A 10742-nucleotide genomic window follows, 5' to 3' on the forward strand; every position below is an offset into this window, starting at 1 on the left:
GGTGTTGTAAAGACCAAATGAGATGCTCATGTCATAGCATTTCATAGACTGGAAAGTCTATGAATGTATGTATGTTGGAAAACATACAGTAAATGCTCAAATTCAGCTGTCATTATTATTACTTATGAGAACTGAAATTTATAGATCATTTAATTTTTAAAAATCAGTCCTCGTTCAGACTTACCCCTAGAGTAATGTCACTTTCTTTTTTAGCATTCTGAAATGCTGCCCTGAGTGGAAGAGAAAGGAACAGAGCCATAGCTACAAGCCACGAAATGCCCAGATCCTAAGCATGCCCATGGGAATGTCGTGCATATGGATGGCATGTGATGCCTGCCGTCCTAACCCACATCATAGTGAGCGCATAGACAGAGTTTATGAGGAGCCAGGCATTATTTTAAGTGCTTCACACACATTAACTAATTTCTTCCTCACTACCACTCCATGAAGTAAGTGCTATTATTAACACCATTGATATTAATACAGGAGGAAAACGGCACAGAGATGCTGAATGACTTGACCAAAACTACACAGTTAGTATCAGTCAGGATTATGAACCCAGGCAGTCTGGCTCTAAGGTCTACCTTCTATGCTATATTACCTAGAAAAAGAAAGTCCTTCATTAACTTAACTTCCAACAACTGACTGCCTAATGGAGCTTTAGGGCGCAACTAGAGTGTAAAGCTGGGATCATTCACACTTTCTGTATTCCATTTGGAATTCCATTTCTGCATTTAAATTCATTTAAGCAGATGAATCCCAGATAAAGTAGAAGCCTTTGGATCCAGCCCTCTCTGGCAGCTGGGCGGCCTTCCCAGCCACCCGTGGCAGGCAGCATTCTAGGACGGCCACAGCGAGTCACAGCCATCTATCAGTCCCTCTCCTTCAGTGCAGGCAGAAACTGTAACTGGCTTCTAGCTGACAGGGAGTGTGAAGAAGGCAGCAGGATGTCACTCTCATGGTCATATTACAGAGGGAGAGGTTCTCCCACTGGCCTTGAAGAATGAGCAGCTATGTTGTGAGAAGGCCCAGGAATTGCGAGGAATCCAGATGCTGAGAGCATTCCCCAGCTAGCAGCTAGCAATAGAGTAGGGACCTCAGTCCTCCAGCTGAAAGGAACTGAGGTCAGCTGACAATCATGAAAGCTTGGAAGAGGATCCCAAACTCCAGAAAGAAACACAGGCCACTTGCACCCTGATGGCAGCCTTGTGAGATCCTGAGGACAGGATCCAGAAGTCATGTCTAGACTCCTGACCTGTGCAAACTGTGAGATAATAACTATGCTATTTTAAGCTGCTAAGTTTGTGATTGGTTATGGTGCAATAGAAAACAAATATGTACTACTTTTGTCATCCTGCAGGTGAAAAAAATTGGATTTGAAAAGCCTAGATAAGGCCAGGTACAGTGGCTCATGCCTGTAGTCCCAGCACTTTGGAAGGCAGAGGTGGGCAGATCACGAAGTCAGGAGTTTGAGACCAGTCTGGCCAACATGGTGAAACCCTATCTCTATTAAAAATACAAAAAGTTAGCTGGGCATGGTGGTGGGTGCCTGTAATCCCAGCTACTCAAGAAGCTGAAGCAGGAGAATTGCTTGAACCCGGGAGGCAGAGGTTGCAGTGAGCCGAGATTGTGCCACTGCACTCCAGCCTGGGCAACAGCGCAAGACTCTGTCTCAAAAAAAAAAAAAATAAAAAAAAAAAAAAAAGCCTAGATAATACCAGAGGGATTAAAAAGCAAAGCTTCTCACTAATCTCACTCCTTAATTTAACACAAAAGGGTGTCCGTATAGGTACTCAATTAAAAACATAAAAGAAAAAAATGCAGGCAGATTCCCTATCTAAGATCACAAATATATCAACAGAGAGGTGTTTCTTTCCTTTGAGTTAATTTTTTTCCCAAATGGACATTTTTTTCTTGCTTTTTCAAGTTTGCAGACTCAAAAAGCAGAGAGCACCTCCTAAGTCTATCTTGTTCATTTGCCTGGCTCCAGGAAGGGGCCCATCTAAATCAAATTTAATAAAGAGGTGTCTACTCTTACTTAAAATTCTCCCTTGACATTCCAGCGACTTAAAACCTTCAACCTCAGAAAATTCTTTCTGTCCACTCGAAGTTCTTCTTCCTAAGCCTGCCTGCTTTTGGCTTATTCTCAGAGGAGATGGAAAGCAGGCTGTCTGCATCTTATGCACAGCAACACTTCATATATTTGAAGGCAGATAAATCCCTCTTAATGCTTGTCTTCCTGAAGCCAAAATCCCCTCACTCCCACCCCGTCTCTCCAGTTCCCTGATGGCTCTTGCAACGGTTTCCTGCTACCTGTGTCTTTCTCTTCCTAGAGTGTGTGAAATCCAACCACATGAAGTAACAATTCCCTATCAGGATGGAGGAATCAGAGATCCCATTTTACCACAACATAGCTGGAAAGGGCCCCCGTGGATTACATAGGGTTAAAAAGATCAGGAACAAGAATCAGGGAAGCATTAAGGAACCAGGAGCTGGTGAAAATTCTTCTTAGGGAATTAAGAAGGTGCTGGCAGATGCAAGTAGAAACTATTTTGGAAAGAAAATTCATCATGGACATTGTAAAGGGAGATAGGAGTTGAAAAAGAAGGAAATAATCTAATTAATTTCCATGAGTGGTTCTTAAAGTGCCATATCAGGACCACCAATATCAGCATCTCCTGTACTCATGTCCTAGGGCTGCCCATAACAAATTACCACAAGCTGGTGGCTTAAAACAACAGAGGCGTATTCTCTAACAGTTCTGGAGGCTAAAAGTCCAAAACAAAGATGTCAGCAGGGGCACTCTCTCTCTATGAAGGCACCAAGGAAGGATCTGTGCCATGCCTTCCTCTTAGTTTGTGCCATTGCCAGAAATTATTGGCCTACTTGGTTTGTAGACATATCACTCCCCTCTCTGCTTCTGTTGTCACATGGCATTCCCCTCTGTGTCCCTGTCTGAGGCTCTCTCCTTATTAGGATGCCAGGCAAATTCGATTAAGGGCCCACCCTACTCTAGTATGACCTCATCTTAACTAATTACATCAGCAACAATTCTATTCCCAAATAAGTTTTTATTATGAAGTCCTGGGAAGGACAGGAATTTGGGGGTTGCTATGGGCTGAATGTCTGTATTACCCCAAAACTTATATGTTGAAATCCTAACCCTCAAGGTGATGGTATTAGGATGTGGGGCCTTTGGGAGGTGATTAGGTCATGAGTATGGAGCCCTCAGGAATGCGATTAGCACCCTTATAAAAGATTCCAAGAGAGATCCCTTGGCCCTTCTGCCATGTGAGGTTATAGTAAGATGACAGAAGTTTTTGAGGAAGCAGGCCCTCACCAGACATCAAATCTTTTAGCACCTTGATTTTAGACTTCCCAGACTCTAGAACTGTGAAAAATCGATCTCTGTTGTTTATAAGCCACCCAGTCTACAGTATTTTTTTAATGGTGCCCAAAATGGGTTAAGACAGAGGACACACTATCTGACCCAGCATATCCAGGAACTAGACATAAATGTGAACTTTGAGTCCCACCTAATACCTACTGAATCAGAAGCTCTGGGGGAGGGGCCCAGTGAGCCATTTTTAACAAGCCCACAAGGCGATTCTGATGCTTTGGAGAACCATTGATTTTGATGTAACTGAGGTATTTCCCAAAATGCACCAAAGTGATCTTGACACAGTTCAGAAATGTATAGAAATAGAGGAGAAGCCGGGTACAGTGGGTCATGCGTGTAATCCTAGCACTTTGGGAGGCTGAGGTGGGCAGATCATGAGGTCAGGAATTTAAGATCATCCTGACCAACATGGTGAAACCCTGTCTCCACTAAAACTACAAAACTTAGCCAGGCGTGGTGATGCACACCTGTAGCCCAGCTACTCGGTAGGCTGAGGCAGGAGAATCACTTAAATCCGGGAGGCAGAGGTTGCAGTGAGCCGAGATCCTGCCATTGCACTCCAGCCTGGGCAACAGAGTGAGATCCTGAAGAAATAGGGGAGACTCCTCGGCAACAGTTAAGGTTACATGGAGTAAACTTCTAGGCCACTTCATCTGAAACCAGCTCTATGAGTATATTTTGGTGGTGAAACATACTGTTTTGCTATGAATACATTTAGAGGGTGCCTTGTATTTAGAGACCAAGGACTGATTATGACTGTTTTCTGTCATCATGCACTCAGGGGCCGTTGAGAAAAGCTCTGAGTGGAAGAAGATTCTGATCATAGACCACAGTTCATAAAGGGCCTTCCACCCCTGCTGAGGGGACTCATCCCCAGCGCATCACAATACTAAAGATCCTGCTGACCATAACCTCCAGAATGCAAACAGAGCCCCCAGAAACTGGTCTGACATTCAGAACTGGCCAAGTCAGGGATCAAGGCAGTCCAGCAGGAAAATACACCAACTCTTAGCCCATGGGAAGAAGAGAAGCCATCCTTGAAAGAAACATTTCTGGCTTCCTATTCACTGAATAGACACACCTGCCTGGGATGCTAGATGAGGCTCCTGAATTTTAGTACCGTCAGCAGAACTTCCTGGCCGTCTGGGAAGCTTCATGCTGTATCCTCTAAACTTGCTGAGTTTTTATTGCAGAGTGTGGCCTGGAGATTTTGACTGTCTCTCGGGGTGCAGTAAATGAAGGGACATGAAAAGACAGTAAGATAGTGTTCAAAAACACCCCTTGCACAGTGTGTAATGGAAAATAATCACACCGAAAATAAATGGCAATGTGTCCTTCAGGGACCCTGTGCTGCTGCCTTGAGCCTGTGTTTCTATTCTTCTGGAAGGAATTATGCAGCGATGGCGGCTCCTGCGCAGGCTGCAGGCTCAGGTTTCCTAGACAATATCCTGACTGTGGACGCATGTGTCTTAGCAAGATATATGTCCACTGGCTTGGGGAGTACAATGGCTGCTTGGTGGCTTATTAGAAGAGAGAATATATTAAGCAAGACAGCAGTTTTTATTTTTAAAATTCAGGCTCTTTCTGACACAAAGATGCCTGGAGGAATAATACCAATTGCTACCTTGATTTTTTTGTGACCTTATTTCTCCTAAAAGCTTCTTAAGAGAGAAATTGGGCCATTTAGATAGTCAGGTGTTGCTCAGATTCTGTGACTATTCTATAGTGTGCTTGAGATTTGGGGAATTCACAGCCATGTGGGTTCTGTATCTAAATAGTACGGATGCTCCCAGTCAGCTGCCTCATTTGCAGTCATATTTTGCAGGGACTCAACTGGGACTCCCTCTCCCCACCCCCCACCCCTTGCAGAGGTTAGGAGGAGGAGATGAGACCTGTTGCCCTCTCTAAGGTCCACCCTGCTCACCTCCCTCCACAGAGGAAACCCTCACATATCCACTCCTTCCCAACCCCAGCCTACTAATCCTTCCTCCCTCCCCACTCCCTGCCAATCCCCAACAACAGAGCAAGGGGGGGGAAGCTTTGTACTCTGCCTGCCCCATGACTGCTTCTCATGGGCAACGACATTTGAAACTAAGACACAATTTCTATTTCCAGCAGGTGGGCATACAAGAGGAAGGAGAGGCTGTCTCCCCTGTCCACCCTTGACACCCTCTCCTCCCAGGAGGGAAAAGTTACTTAGCAGTACTCCCAGAGCCAAAGAAGGAAAGCAGGCCCAGTGGGAGAAATGTCTACTGGAAAGTAAACGAGCTCTTCTAATGAGATGCTTATATGGCTGCACCTGATATTCCAAGTAGTTCCTCCCGTTCTAGCCCGCTCTAGGGCAGAATCCTCAACCATTTGTATGTGAAAATACAGAGATGGTTATTCTATGGAAAAAATCACTAACTCCATGAGTTCTAGAATGCTTATAAGATCTATTGAAGATTAGCCATCAATGACAAATGTCAATGCTGAGTAAAACAGAAAAAAGAAAGTTTCCTAAAACAGAGTTCAGTGCTTGCTGTTCACTTTAATTTCAGCAGACTATTCAATCCAACTGGGGCTGTGGGTGAGAGGAAGTAGATAGTCTAGAAATGTAGCTGTATTATGTTGTGTCTGTTTTCTCTTTTTTTCTTTTTTAATAGAGACAGTAGACTCACTATGTTGACCAGGCTGGCCTCAAGCCATTTTCTCGCCTCAGCCTCCCGAGTAGCGGGGCCTACAGGTGTGTGCCACCAAGCGGACTTGTTGTGTCTGTTTTCTAATCTGCTTCATTAATGAGCAGATTTATTTGGATGCCATTAAATTATGATAAATTATGAAGCTGCAAACAAAACTTGAGGCACCTGAACTCTTTCTGATAGTATTGTCAAATGCCTTCATAATACTGTCAACTGTAAAAAATTGGGAATGCTCTTATAAGCTATACTGTTAAAGATAAGGGATTCCCATCCCAGCTATTATGCACAGGTTGATTAATCTTTTTAATTAGAAAATTTGAAATATAATGCATAATATCCCAAAGAAGTTCCTGCCTAAGGCAATATTGTGTAAATTGCTTTTTTTAATGATTGTTTTTGAGTCTCATGCTGTTTTTGTTTCTTCTGCACATAATTATTTAACATCTCTCCTTTGTTCTAGTCCTTGTGCGAACTTTTTATTTTTTTATTTTTTTTAGTGCTTTTTATGGGCTTGTCTCTCGTTCTCACATTTCCTGTCATGGAGTAGGAGGATACATTTTTATTTTGTAATAAAGTTGCTTAAATCGCTTCCTCAATCTCTCTCTGGAGAACAGGGTTTCAATAAAAACGTTTCATGGGCTCTTAGAATGTCTTTCCTTTGCTGCTCACCGCTTGGGAGATGGGGAGAAATGGAAACTGTTGTCATAGATCCGGGCCTGGCAATGAAAAAAACATACAGGGCTAGGGAGATTAAATACAAATTGGGAGGGGTGGGGGATGCTCAGCACTTCCAACAGCAGCCATCCCCCACCACCCGCCTCCCTCCCTGGGGCAAACAGGAAAGATAAGTGGCTGTCCCGTTGGGTTAGTCTTCCCACACTCCCTCGCTGGCTGCACTTCTCTGCTCCCAGGGGCCAGTCTGTACAGGGGGGTTAGTGTTAGAGTAACTGCTTTTATCTCTCTTGAAAATATTTATGGCTAAACACTGGAAATTGCTCTGGGAAGCAGCCCTATAAATTTCAAGACCCCTACATTTCCCTATCTTGAAATTCAAGATGAATTAATCCTAGAGTGAGAAAAGGGAGGAAGAACTTTCAAGGGTGAAATCTGATAGCAGTTTCTTATCTTATTGGCAACTCTGAGTCTTACATGAGCTGCTTTGTTGGGCCCAGGTGACTGATCGCTGGCTGGGAAAACACAATTTCTGAGAGAGGTTCAAAGCCTCCCATCAGAAACTGGAGATAGTTCAAAGATGCTTCACTCTGTTTTGGAGATAGTGACACCTCATTCTGCAGGAAGAGGTGCCTGCAAGCCTCCAGGAAAAGAGGCCACCCGCTCCAAAACCGCACTGTGGCAAGAAGAGAACATTTGGAATGCAGAAGCACCAGCCCCATCCAGGGCTTTGTTGAAATTCAGCTGCAAGGCCTCCTTTGCCTTGTGTGTGAATTTTAGGAGACTTCCTTTCATCTGATTCAAGCTGGGTTCTAAATGTCACATGAAGAATCCAGTGTAGCATTCAGACAAGACTTACCACCAGAGTGGCTTCAAAAGCTCAGGTGTCCCTAAGGCTTCTCACCCAGCCTGGTGCAGGGTGAGTCCCAGGCTTTGAGTGTAGGGTCACACTGACCTGTGTTTGCTTTTGGCTCTGCCTCTTATCCATGGTGTGAAGAGAGAAAGTTTCTTAAACTATCCGAGCTTCCTTTTCTTCATCTCTGGGAAATGAGTAAAATAGAAATAAGAATGTCTACTTCATATGGTAATTGTGAGAACTAAATAAGACAACACACATAAATCTCTTGCACAGTATCAGGCACAGAGTAATCCCTAGGGAAAAGCTAGTTGTCGCTGTCATTGGTAGAATGGTGATATGATGGTTTCCTAGCCACCTCTGGGTTCTTGGTGATTTCGATCCTAGCAGCAACTGAGAGAGTCCATGCTGACTGCAGAGCCTGCTTCTGGCACCCGGCCCAGACCCAAGGATGGGTCAAATGTCTTGTTAGGAAATTTAGCCCACCTTGACATGTAAGGCACCAAAGCCTCCCCATCAATGCCCTCTAAAAAGAATTTACATTACAGAAAAATCTCCCTGACATATAAGTAACACATGTTGAGCCCATGAATATCAGCGTTTTGGCTGGAATCAAGTATCAGTCTTACGCTGTCAAGCACTATGACCCTTTTCATGTATCCTTGTCATGAGACCTCAGTGGTGAGCAGCTCACATACATGACTGTAACTGGTCTGACTTACACACAATTAAACTGTAAGTTTCATTTTATTTTCTCATTTTTCTAGTTCTCCAGAACATAGAAACAGTATTTATGGACACTATTTTCCTGATTCTGGAAAAATTTCAAGAGATGATGAAAGTCAGATAATGCTTTCAAAATTTCTGAGATGTATAACCACTTCCCACTGTCTCTAAGGCCAAGTGGACAAGGCTTCCCAGGCTCTATTACTATCTTCCCAGATGGTATATTCATCTGTTCTTGCACTGCTATAAAGAAATACCTGACGACTGGGTGCGGTGGCTCACGCCTATAACCCCAGCACTTTGGGAGGCCAAAGTGGGTGGATCACGTGGTCAGGAGATTGAGACCATCCTGGCTAACATGGTGGGGCCCCGTCTCTACTAAAAATATAAAAAATTAGCCAGGCATGGTGGCGGGCACCTGTAGTCCCAGCTACTCGGGAGGCTGAGGCAGGAGAATGGCATGAACTGGGGAGGCAGAGCTTGTAGTGAGCCAAGATCATGCCACTGTACTCCAGCCTGGGTGACACAGCGAGACTCTGTCTCAAAAAAAAAAAAAACCTGACACTGGGTAACTTATAAAGAAAAGAGGTTTAATTGGCTCTTAGTTCTGCAGGCTCTACAGGAGCATGGCTGGGGAGGGCTCAGGAAACTTACAATTATGGCAGAAGATGAAGGGGAAGCAGGCACATCTTACATGGCTAGACTAGGAGGAAGAGAGAGAAGGGGGAGGTGCTACGTACTTTTAAACAATCAGATCTAATGATAACTCACTCACTATCATGAGAACAGCACCAAAGGGGAATTCTGCCTCCATGATCCAATCACCTCCCACCAGGTTCCACCTCCAATATTGGGGATTACAATTTGACATGAGATTTGTGGGGGAACACAGACCCAAACCATATCAGATAGCAAACTGAATTTCTTTTTACCTTGAAAGGCTTCCCTTGAAGTTCATTTCTACATGAACTGCCTGCAAAAGCTCCCGTGTGTACTGCAGGAGGAAGCCTGCATCCCCCAAGAAGGCTCCTGTAGACTGTGTACTCTCTCTCTCCTCCATCCTTACCTCCAGGCTGTACCACCTCACCACAAGGACCAGTGCCTCATGCTCCTGCATGCATCTCAAGGGATCTAAAGCATTCCCCAATGCCAGGAGCCATGACCAGTGTTTGCCACTTGCTCCACAGACCATCCTTGACCTGCTCAGATCTCACTTCCTTCACCTGCAGATCCACAACTGGTGACAATGTCTTCAGCCTCACTGGAGTCCTGGGAGGAGATTTCTAAAGGGTGAATAGATAGTAAGGCCAGTGAGTTTAGTAACCTGAGGTCAAACATTGGTGCTGCCTACCTCACAAGAAAGAAACATGTCTTTGCCACTGTGGGGGGTCCTGTTGCAAAGGAAGAGTGGAAACCAGCATTTCAAGAGGCTCAGCCCTTTTGTTCCTTGGCTTAAACCCTTAGCCTTCTCAGCTCTGATTGGTTGTAAATGAATTTAGGTCAACAAATTCCAGGATATTTTTTTTCCCGAATTCGCCATCCCCACTTATGACCAGAAATAAAATCTCTCTGGGAACTAGTCCCATTTTGAATGGCATGTGGTTGCTAACACTCTTTCAGTGGAACAACATTGAAAGGCTCTCCTTTATATTCTGAGGTCCCTGAGCCTATAATTAAATCACTTATGATCAAAGAACATTACTCATATTACCACTGAAATACACAATCTCTATATTCCTAGACAGAGCAATCATGAGTTACCACCAAAGCAATGCCCTTAGGCAATTGGTACAATCATTTCCATCTTAGAAATTGGCTTTGGTTTCCTTTAGCTCATATGAAGGCCCTACCGAGGGTACACTCTGAGCATTCTTACTCATGGCTGCTATTGATTTCTGTATAAAATTAAGATTCTGTTAGGAAAGAATAGAAAGGATGGGATAAATATTGGGTAGGCAACCAATATCCTACTCATTATCCTTTTATGGAGCAAATAGAGCACTGATGTTATCCTCAATCCTCAGAGCATCCCCATTTATTGGAGAAAAATGTGGGTGGTTGCTAATTCCATATGGAAAAATACTACACAGAAACGACCTACTATAAATTTCAAGGTAAGTTCATAACAAAGACCAGGATACTACCTTGTACTCCCCACTTCCTACTTCTCTTGGATAAGCCCTCTTCAGAGGTAAAACTTCACTGTCCACTGTCTTATATAGCCAGAATTTTTGCCTACACTCTTCTCTCTTACTCGAGAAAGAACTTGATACCGGTAAGAAGGCACGCTTCACTTCACTGTGCTTCCTTGCCATGCAGTTGTTCCTTTAGAGGTGGTGAAGACGAAGTTGAAAGAGTTGCAGCAAAAAGAGGAAAGCATGTTGTGTGGTGAAGACAGGCTTGTTCT

The sequence above is a fragment of the Colobus angolensis genome, unplaced genomic scaffold (genome assembly GCF_000951035.1).
Source record: "Colobus angolensis palliatus isolate OR3802 unplaced genomic scaffold, Cang.pa_1.0 Scaffold49, whole genome shotgun sequence".
In the NCBI taxonomy this organism is placed as follows: Eukaryota; Metazoa; Chordata; class Mammalia; order Primates; family Cercopithecidae; genus Colobus; species Colobus angolensis.